This window comes from Amphiura filiformis, chromosome 7 (assembly GCF_039555335.1).
Source record: "Amphiura filiformis chromosome 7, Afil_fr2py, whole genome shotgun sequence".
Classification (NCBI taxonomy): domain Eukaryota; kingdom Metazoa; phylum Echinodermata; class Ophiuroidea; order Amphilepidida; family Amphiuridae; genus Amphiura; species Amphiura filiformis.
Window position 1 is genome coordinate 51,587,892 of NC_092634.1, and position 9,682 is coordinate 51,597,573.

Here is a 9,682-nt window from a genome sequence, read left to right on the forward strand (position 1 = left end):
TGACGGGATATTCTGCGTGGTGGAGGTATGCCATCTTCGCTTATTCGAAGCATTCAAGCTGTGCTTAGGGTCGGGTCCGTGAAAAGCCTCTTGTCCTGGGCAGAGATTAAAGTAAAGCAAAATATGTTGTTACTATTATGTATGTCTTGTATATGATGCACTAGTCACATAAGCATTCACATGGTACCAAATAACTTGCGTACTTACAGCGTTGCAAGATTTTACAAGTGCTTGCATCATAGATTCCAGTCAATTGTGACATTTTAGACACAGATTAAATGTATTGGAGAAAGATGATAACTCTAATATGAAAATGATGTCGTTGTCAGTGCTGTACGGTGCGACCATTTTAGGCGCATTGGCGACTAGATTTTTGCTGATGGCGACTAAATATTTGATCCCTGGCGCCAATGGCGACCAACTGCTGAAGCTTTTAATTGCCAAAAACAAAACATGTATGTAATGTAGCATTCAAGAGTACGAATGTATGCTATGAATATGCATTTATCATGATGTCTCAATGGGGATTCCTGGAAAACATACAGCCTGTCTCAAAAAAAAATTGTGCAAGTGAAAAGCGCCCTCTTTGGCAATTAGAAAATACCGTTGTGACATAATGCTTACATCAACGTCACGGGCGCAGTCTTAGCTCTCCAATGCCGTTTGTTCTGTTCAAATTGCTTGTTCTAATTTTGAGATATGTTTTTTTAACACCGAAAGGGTAAAATCATAATTGTGCCACTTTTACTAGGGAAGAGAGCTGTACATAAATCAATGATAGCTGATGTTGATGCTTCTAATGCACTCCCCCTTTCGGGGCGCATGCATTAGATGCAACAACATCAGCGCCCGTGCATTATTTTGTCTAATATCTCTCCCAACAAGTAATACGCGTTCATTAACCTATATAACATGTAAAAGTGCGCAATATTTGTTTGTCTTTTAACATGTCTGAAGTGACTAAGAGAACAGTATTTACCATGATAAAATCATTGACGTGCACATGTATTAAATTTTTACAGCAGAATGTGAAATATGTATTTATCTTTTAAGCTCTTTACAGTGGAAAAAGAGAATCATCATTCCTGCATCATGATAAAACTGTAATAACAGTCATAAAAATATTTGTATTGTATAATTGATGCATTCTTTTGATTTCACGAAGGAACTCTTAAAAACTTGATGCTATCACTGTTACATGTAAAGCCCTCTTCCCTAGTAAAAGTGGCACAATTGTGACTTTACCCTTTCGTCTTTAATTAAACATATCTCGAGATTAAAACAAGCAAATTGAACAGAACAAACGGCATTTGAGAGCTAAGACTACGCCTTTGACGTTGATGCAAGCATCATGTCACAGCGGTATTTCCTAATTGCCAGAGAGGGCGCTTTTCACTTGCACAATTTTTTTTGAGACAGGCTGTATAGGCCTACAATGTACACTATACATGCTGCGTATGAAGTATGTAGCGTTCAATGGGAATATGTAGATCAGAGTACAGCAGCTATGAACATTCAACACACGTGGCTGTTCAGTTTACGTTGGCACCTCAGATTTTTTACCTGGGAGCAAAATTTGGGCGCCTAAATTGATAAAGTTAGGGGCCATTGGCTCCTCAATCAGTTTTTGCACCGTACAGCACTGGTTGTTGTTCACCAACCGTACCAGAGAACATTACTAGGGGTCTATCGGTGGCACTTTTTGTCCAAAAAAAGGGTTATTCAGTTAAAAAGGGGGAGGGGTCATTATGGGTGGAAATACTAAAAATTAGGTGTCATTGACTGTGAAAAATAACGTTCTAGGCAAAAATGTACCATTTTGAAGCCAAAATTGTTGCAAAAATGTAAATAATTTTCAAAATGCACGCAAAACTTTAGTCTCCACAGCAGCCAGTTTGGTTCCGCTCCCTCCACACAAACAGTCTGCCAATGATCACGAACTGGTCCTTTTGATTCGCTAACGTTTTTTCTGCCGACGCCATCCATCTTGACGTCAAACAAAGCTTTCAATTGGTCGATCGGCTAGACGGCTACTTTATTATTCATGAGCAAGTTTGACCCGCCATCTCGCCACACTGACTGAGGTCAATCAAGTTCCCGTATGTACAGCTCTCACGGCTACAAACGCCTAGCCAATCAGAAACGACGTTATAAGTGGCCATTGGCAGACTGTTTGTGTGGAGGGAGCGTAACCAAACTGGCTGCGGAGGAGACTAGCAAAACTTTTGCAGATTTGGGGTAAATTTCTAAAAAAATGTGGTCATTGGGTGTAAGCTGATGAAAAAAGGGGGTCATTGGGTGGTAGATTTGGTGAAAAAGGGGTCTATTGACAGGCACATGCCAATATACGAGTGCCCCCCCACCCTACGCGTGCCAATATATACAATTGCCCCCCCCCCCCGGTGATAAGTACAAGAATGAATGGGGTATCAGTGCTTTTATAGCATACATATTTTGGTAGTACATGCACTGATTTTGGGAAACTTTCTAAAACAGGGGGTCATTGGGTAAACGCTGATGAATAAAGGGGGTCATTGGGTGGCAGATTTGGTGAAAAAGGGGGGTCTATTGACAGGCACATGATGCATGGCAATATACTGAATGCCCACCACACACGTACACCCCCGTACAAGAATTAATGAGGTATCAATGCTTTGATTTTGGAAGTAGATATGGATTTGATAATTAAATTATCACCATCCTGTCCTATATTTGAAATTCTGAAAGCAGTCAAAAGATTTTTCCAAAATTGACTGGAATCTACAAGCACCTATATATATACATATAGTTTATTTTATCAGGAGTACATGTGGCAAGGTTTCTAGGTCAACTTTCACTACAATAATTAAGTTGGGGTACCAGATATACATATTTTATCATTTTTTCTGAGGGAAGAGGGCATTTGAATTTGGTTGAGTTCCAACAATGCTCATAAAATATCAAGGGTTCCAAAAGGCAACCTTTAAAGTCCAAATATTGTGAAACTTGCCACTTTGCAGACCTAGTGGTGTTGCCAAAGGGTGGGGAAGCTTCCCCCTTCATTGGTTCATCTTGCCCCATTTTGCCTCCAATTTTGGTCAAATTTTGCTCCCCTTGAATTTGCCTACTCCTGGCTACTCCGCTACTACTTATAGAGCATGAGAACTCAACCAATTTCCAGGAACTTCCTAACCTTAACAACAACATCATACAGAGAGAGGAAAAATCAAACCTAACAAAACACACAAACCGTAGGTGAAAGCAGGGTTACCATGGTTACACGGTTACCAACAATGCAGGTGTTTTTACTTAGTCAACTTACTTTCGACCATGACGTTTAACACCATAGGCTATCGGCCTAAGATGACCACTATGAAAAATGTGATAGGAGGGTATGGTATAAGAAAGTGTTATACTTCTTTTTTTATAATATTTTATAAATATGTTTGCTTATTTTTTTCTGTTATAATTTTCCATTCTTTTGTAATTTGCCAAAATTAAAATGTTCAAAAAGCAAATAGATCTTGGGTTTTGTGTTTATTGAGTGCATCATATGTTTACACAGACTCGTTGTTTTGTGTTTATTTTTATTGAGTGTATCATATGTTTACACCGACTTGTTGTTTGCTATAGCAAATAAAAGTATTGTTTTGAAACCCAGCCGTGTGCCTACCACCTGATATAACACCGAATTAAAAATTGCTCTCTACTGAAGATAGCACATTGCACCATTTAAATATAATATGCACCAAATTAGATGTTCAAAAACACAACTATACCTTTGCATAAACATACAATTTAGCTCATAAATCAATGTCAAAAGGGGGCAGGCAGGATCACTCAAAGTGTGAAATTTTAAACATTGTTTTGTGTTGTATTTGTATCTTTAAAAGTAATGATGATAGGTACATAAAAGTATACATTTTCAGAACGGAAATGATACAAGGAATCCCAACTAGCACAGCAGATTTCTGCAAAAATGAGCTGTTTTTTGAGAAAAAATGCCAAATTTGATTTTCCATGCTAATTTTTTTACCCTAAATATCAAAATTGACGAAAATTGCATATTTGTGTTGTAAAGACACAAATTGAGAAAGTGTTTTCAAATTTTCAATTCGTTTTAAAAATATGGGTGAAAAAGGATTAAAATTTGCATTTTTTTTTCAATTTTGACCAAAATTTGGGATATTTTAAGGTCTAAAATTTCCCACTTTGATTGATCCTGCATGCCACCTTAAGTGAATTGTATTATATAAAAATAAGATGATGAAAGGCTGTGACTGATGAGACCATAATTAATATAAATGGAACAGCTCTTTACTAAATATTTTCTTGTATCACATCAAACAATGGAATAACAGGTTGGTTGGAAGATGGGGGAGGGGGTCTTGATTTTAAATTGGTTGCAATTCCAAAAATATACTCCCAAAATATACCCAATTTGACTAAAAATGAGACCCAATATTTTGAATTGTTATATTAAAATGAATATTCTGACAACTCGGAGCAATTTTATATTTTTGACCCCCATAGAGTCAAAAATGTGACTGTTGTCATCCTTTTTGAAAATAAGAACGGTATCCTAGATAGGTCAAACTGATTTTTTGAATCCGTATGACTAGAGGAATTCATCGACTTGCTTTTAAACACGATTTGAGCAAATTAGAAATTTGACCCTGTGTAAAGTTTGATGAACTTTTACCCAAAATGCCCAGTGTTTGGGACTCACTGGAGACATTATCTGATAAAGGGGAGTGTGCCAATTCCAATGATACCGAGAAACTTTTGGTCCCAATTTTTTCCAACATAGGTCTGCATGCGCGTACGCAGGAATTTTTCAAGGGGGGTGTGATGAATAAAATACTGAAATGGCCGCGTAGCGGTCATCCCGTCGCGCCTGCGCGACGCAGGGGGGTGTCTGAGGGGGGATGTGCCCCCCTGAGAATTAGAAACTTTTTGAAAATGAAGACCTAATTGACGCGATTTGGTGGACCATTTTGGCACTATTAATAGTGTGTAAAATTTTAGTTTGAAAAGCCGAAAATTGGTGAAATAACGGTACATGAAGCCTTTCGTGAACAAGAGTTTTCCCTCCAGCAGAAGTTGGAAAAAATTTGCAAAATGAAGGTCCGATTGAAGCCATTTGGTGCATAATTTTTACACTATTTAAATCATTGCTTCAAACAGAAAAAAAGGGCCCGAACTCAATTTGCACAATTAAAACCTTTACTTACATTGCCGGGGTAGGGTCCGGGTGTAGGGTGTGGGGTGTGATGTGGAGAGGTGTTGGTTTTAGCATGTAGGCCCTATATATCCATGTTACGTTCGTGACGTTGCCAGGGTAAAGGTGTAATGATGTGGGGGGGGGGTATTATCATGTATCAACACATTTATTTACGTACGTTGCATGCCGGTCAATACCGGGTATAATAGGCCTAGGGGTGAGATAATTGTGTGGGCGGGGTAGTTAAGGAATCTATAGGCCTATGATAATTAATTGTAATAATATGTCCCCTATGACTTGCTCATCTCCCTCCTCTCCTCTAGTCCTCTCCCCTCTCTCTCTCCTCTCTCCCTCTCTCTTTCTTTGCCTTTTCTCCCACCATTTTTTTTGACAGATCCAAGGGGGGTGTTTCACACCCGTAACACCCCCCCTGCGTACGCCAATGTAGGTCTGAGAATTTTTAAATAATACAACCTAATGCAGATTATAAAAAAACTGAACATTTTTAAATTAAAAACAGAATAGCATTTTTTTTAAATATAATTTTGAAAAATGAATTACGAGCTGGGCCTTGAATTACAAATAGCCATAAATTGGTCTCTCCATATTTATAGGACAAATCAAAACATAGTTGAAACTATAATATTGACTATAAAAATTTTCTTTCCAAAATGATCAAAAATATTTTCTGCTGCAACAATAAATTGTTGTAGGCCTATTGTATAAAAATGCTGTTTGTAATAATGCACAAACACACACACCCAAAATCCATGTGTTATTGTATAAAATCCATGTGTTATTGTATAAAATCCATGTTTGTGCGTCTGCCCTTCCTGACCCCTATAAACGCTCCGACTCAATTTCCTTCACACTGAAGACAGTAGACATATTTTGCACTATATATTTATGCCGTACATTTATTTTCACAATATTTTCATGTTCCAAACAGCTACAGCAAAAAAACAACACCCAATTTATTCCTTTTGTGTCAACGTAAGGAATTAGAAAAAAATGTAAAAATGAAACAGTTCAAAATTGGCTATGGGTGAAAAACTAAATTGCACAAATATTTCCACATTTACAATATTGATTTTCTATCAGCTGCCACCTATTGCAGGTATACCAGTATTCTTATAATATTCTGAGTGTGAACATGTGGAGGAATTCAAAGCACAAGGAAATGCTGCAGGCTGAGTAAAAGAGAATGGCAAACTTATGTCAGCTGCAGGATGCAGAGACTCAGAGCACAGAGTTAAAATTTTATACATGTTGAAAATACATTTAAAAATACATTTTGATTTTGAATGTGTTGATTTGAAACAGCAGAAGCTAGCAGAGTTCTTATATTTTAAGAACTGATTTCAAATTTATGTGTTTGATTCAGTGGCGTAGCGTGGGTCATCCGATTGGGGGGGGGGCACCGGGTCTGATTGGGGGGGGCACAAGCCATTTTTCGGCCATTTTCCTATGGGATTTTTTAAAATTTCAGATCGATTGGGGAGGGGGCACATGCCCTCCCCTCGTGCCCCTGTGACGCTACGCCACTGGTTTGATTAGTAGGCCTACTAAAACATACCTTCATAATTCAATTGAAGAGCATAGAGCCTGATTTTGCAACCATTCACAAAAGCTATTCGCTATTAATCATAGCAAAAACAATGAAATACAAAATTTTAAAGAGGGATAAAATCTACATTTTCTCACCGTAATCTTGTACAGTGGCGTAACTGTTTGTTTGTTTGTTTTATTTCTTCTTTAACCTGGGACACTTAATCAGTTGAAAACACAATTAATCATCTGTTCTTCCTTGAGGCTCAGGGAAAAACTGTAGACTTTACAATTGGGAGGGGGTGAGGGGGTCTGCCAAATGGGGTTAGAAATACTGATCCTCCATTGAGGCATGTACGAGTACACATTGGGAGAGGTGGGGTCGGGGGCGAGCATATTTTGATCCGGTCTTACTGGGACTTCTTTTGCACAAAACCTCACAAAAAAATTTAATTTCAGACTACATGTATTTATTAGCTCCAACTGAAGGTGTTTTTGCTATATATTTATATGGCAGCAAGAAAATTTGCAATGACACCCTATTTGGGCCAAAAACTTTTTTGTGCTAAAAAGGAACTGAGGGCAATTAAATTGAATGCTTTATTTTTTCTTTGTTGGACCCCCCCATCTAAGAACTTTAGGGTCCTGGCACCCCCACTGCTTATGCATACACAAAGTGAATTTCAGGGGGTGGGGGGGGGGGATTGACAAATTTTGCACAAAATTGCTGCAAAAAGTGAAAATCTACATAATTTGGGTTTTTTTGCCTCAAGTGTGGAAGGGGGGGGGGCAAGAAAAATATAAGGGGCAAACACCCCTTGCCCCCTGTAGCACCATCACTAAAAAGGATAGGAATATTGACCTGTGTCTTATGAGGAGTGTCCCCCCACCACCACCAAAAATTATTTGGATTATGTATTTACTTTTTCCCTCTTTCATTTGACACCACTCGGGGGTGGTATTTTTATTAAATTCTTTACATTTTTCTCTTTCATATGACACCACTTGGGGGTCATATCTTTGTGGCATTTAGAGATATACCCATTTCAGACCAAAAGGATAGTCAGTATATAGGCCTACCATTTCATGGTTCAGCAAAAAATCCAAGTTGAAGGAAATCATACATTTTTATGGCTTTAGTGTAATTTGTTTTTATTTATAAAAGTATGATTTTTATGTATTATTGCCCACTATAGTATATATTATTATATAGCATAGGCCTGCAATGTATAAATATCTGCATGCATATGCCACTAATAAAATTACGAAATCACGTTTGTTCATAATACTAGTATATATGTGTAAATGTACTTACCTCATGCTTGAAGCTATTTGCAGATATTTATATTACTCAAAAAGGGCTAGTAACCTGACCAGTGATCGACCTTTGGTACAGGTACAAATTTCAATATAAATCCAGTATTCTTTTTCAAGAATATTCAGCATATTTCTATCAGTCGTGCTGATGATGATAATTTTACATCAGTGTTCTAGGTTACTCATGGCGATGGCGCAACTTACTGGCGAAAGCAATGCAATTTATCTGCCCGGTTTATCTGATAAACATGAGAATATTTTGACCACTGCCATGTGCAATACCGCCACGTTTTTCCACAGATTCCTTCTACAATCTGTGGTTTTACGTTATCAATCGTGTTGCTGTCAAAGGTCCCTCACATTGAACTTATCTGAAGCTATCTGAAAAGCACATGTGTGCATCTCTGTGTGTGCAAGGTGTATTTTGGTTTTTCGTGCTCGCTGCATGATCGATAAATTGTATGGCTTGCCAATTGTGCCATATCAACACGCCGTGTTTCTTTCTGTGAAGGGTTCGTGTCAAAACTCATCTAAGGGGCTGTGCAGGCCCGTACGCAGGGGGGGGCATTTTGAAACTAAACTCAGATGACTACTGTTAAAACATGGCGTGCCAAAGGGGGGTACCCCCCATCCCCACACCCCCGGATAGTACGCCTATGCACCTCAGTAGGGATCGTTCACAAACAGGGGGGGGCCTGAACATTTTGAGGGCCGGATTTGCCTTTTGGGGCCCTGGGCGCGGCCAAAATTTGGAGGGCCCAAACTCACTCACTGTGAGGGAATGCATAATGCACTCAAGTGGCTTAGTTTAATTTGATTTATAAGCCATGCGGCAGTGAAATATAACAATTTTATATTTTGTTTTCGATTTTACTATGACATTGATTTGATTTGATTTGAGTTTATTCATGCATATCATTCAATTTACAGAGTTCACATTAAAAAACATAGAATATAGAAAAGACATTAAAATTACATTTAAAATTACAATATACAATACAATTGCAGATAATTATGCGAAAGGTCAAAATTTTCAATTGATCGTCGGCTTTTCATCCCACCTACATACACTTAAGTATAAATCATCAGAATTATAAAGTTTACTTCGAGTAGGTCTACTGTTAGGGTAGCTGCAGGTAATATGGGACAGCAGGTAATATGGGACACCTGTTTTCACAAGTTGAACAAAAGGTACTGGCTTAGAGAAGGTAAACACTTTAAGTTGATTTGTTAAGTGTTTAGAGACATCAATTGTGCTTCTAGAAATGCAGTTTTGGAGTCAGTGTATCAAACTCTTGGAAATCAATGCCAAAAAGAGTGAAATTGCCCAAAAAATTATGTCGTTTTTTTGGCCTGATATAAAATCAATGACGTCACATTTTATGATTGTGTATCCAAAAACTCTGGTACTGAGGGGGCATTTGTCATTTTTATGATCTTTAGGTGATGGGTTAAGCTTATCAGCAGGTAAAATTCCACTGACAAGTGGCACTTTCCTTTTATAAATGATTATTTTCTCTGATTTTCAACTGGATGGGTGCAGGTAATATGGGACACATAGGAAATTGTGTGCATTGTCAATGCGAAAAGCAAAACTATTTAGAAAATTGAATT

The 9,682-nt window shown here is 38.0% G+C and overlaps 1 long non-coding RNA gene across 1 annotated transcript; it reads right to left on the minus strand.

The window, feature by feature from the left end:
* Window positions 1–52: 52 nt before the first annotated feature.
* On the minus strand, window positions 53–8,469 carry LOC140157312 (uncharacterized). Its single transcript, XR_011859664.1, has 3 exons — window positions 8,067–8,469; window positions 3,302–3,349; window positions 53–95 (listed from the first exon to the last, which is right to left on the minus strand). It is a non-coding gene; the product is annotated as an uncharacterized lncRNA (long non-coding RNA).
* Window positions 8,470–9,682: the final 1,213 nt, after the last annotated feature.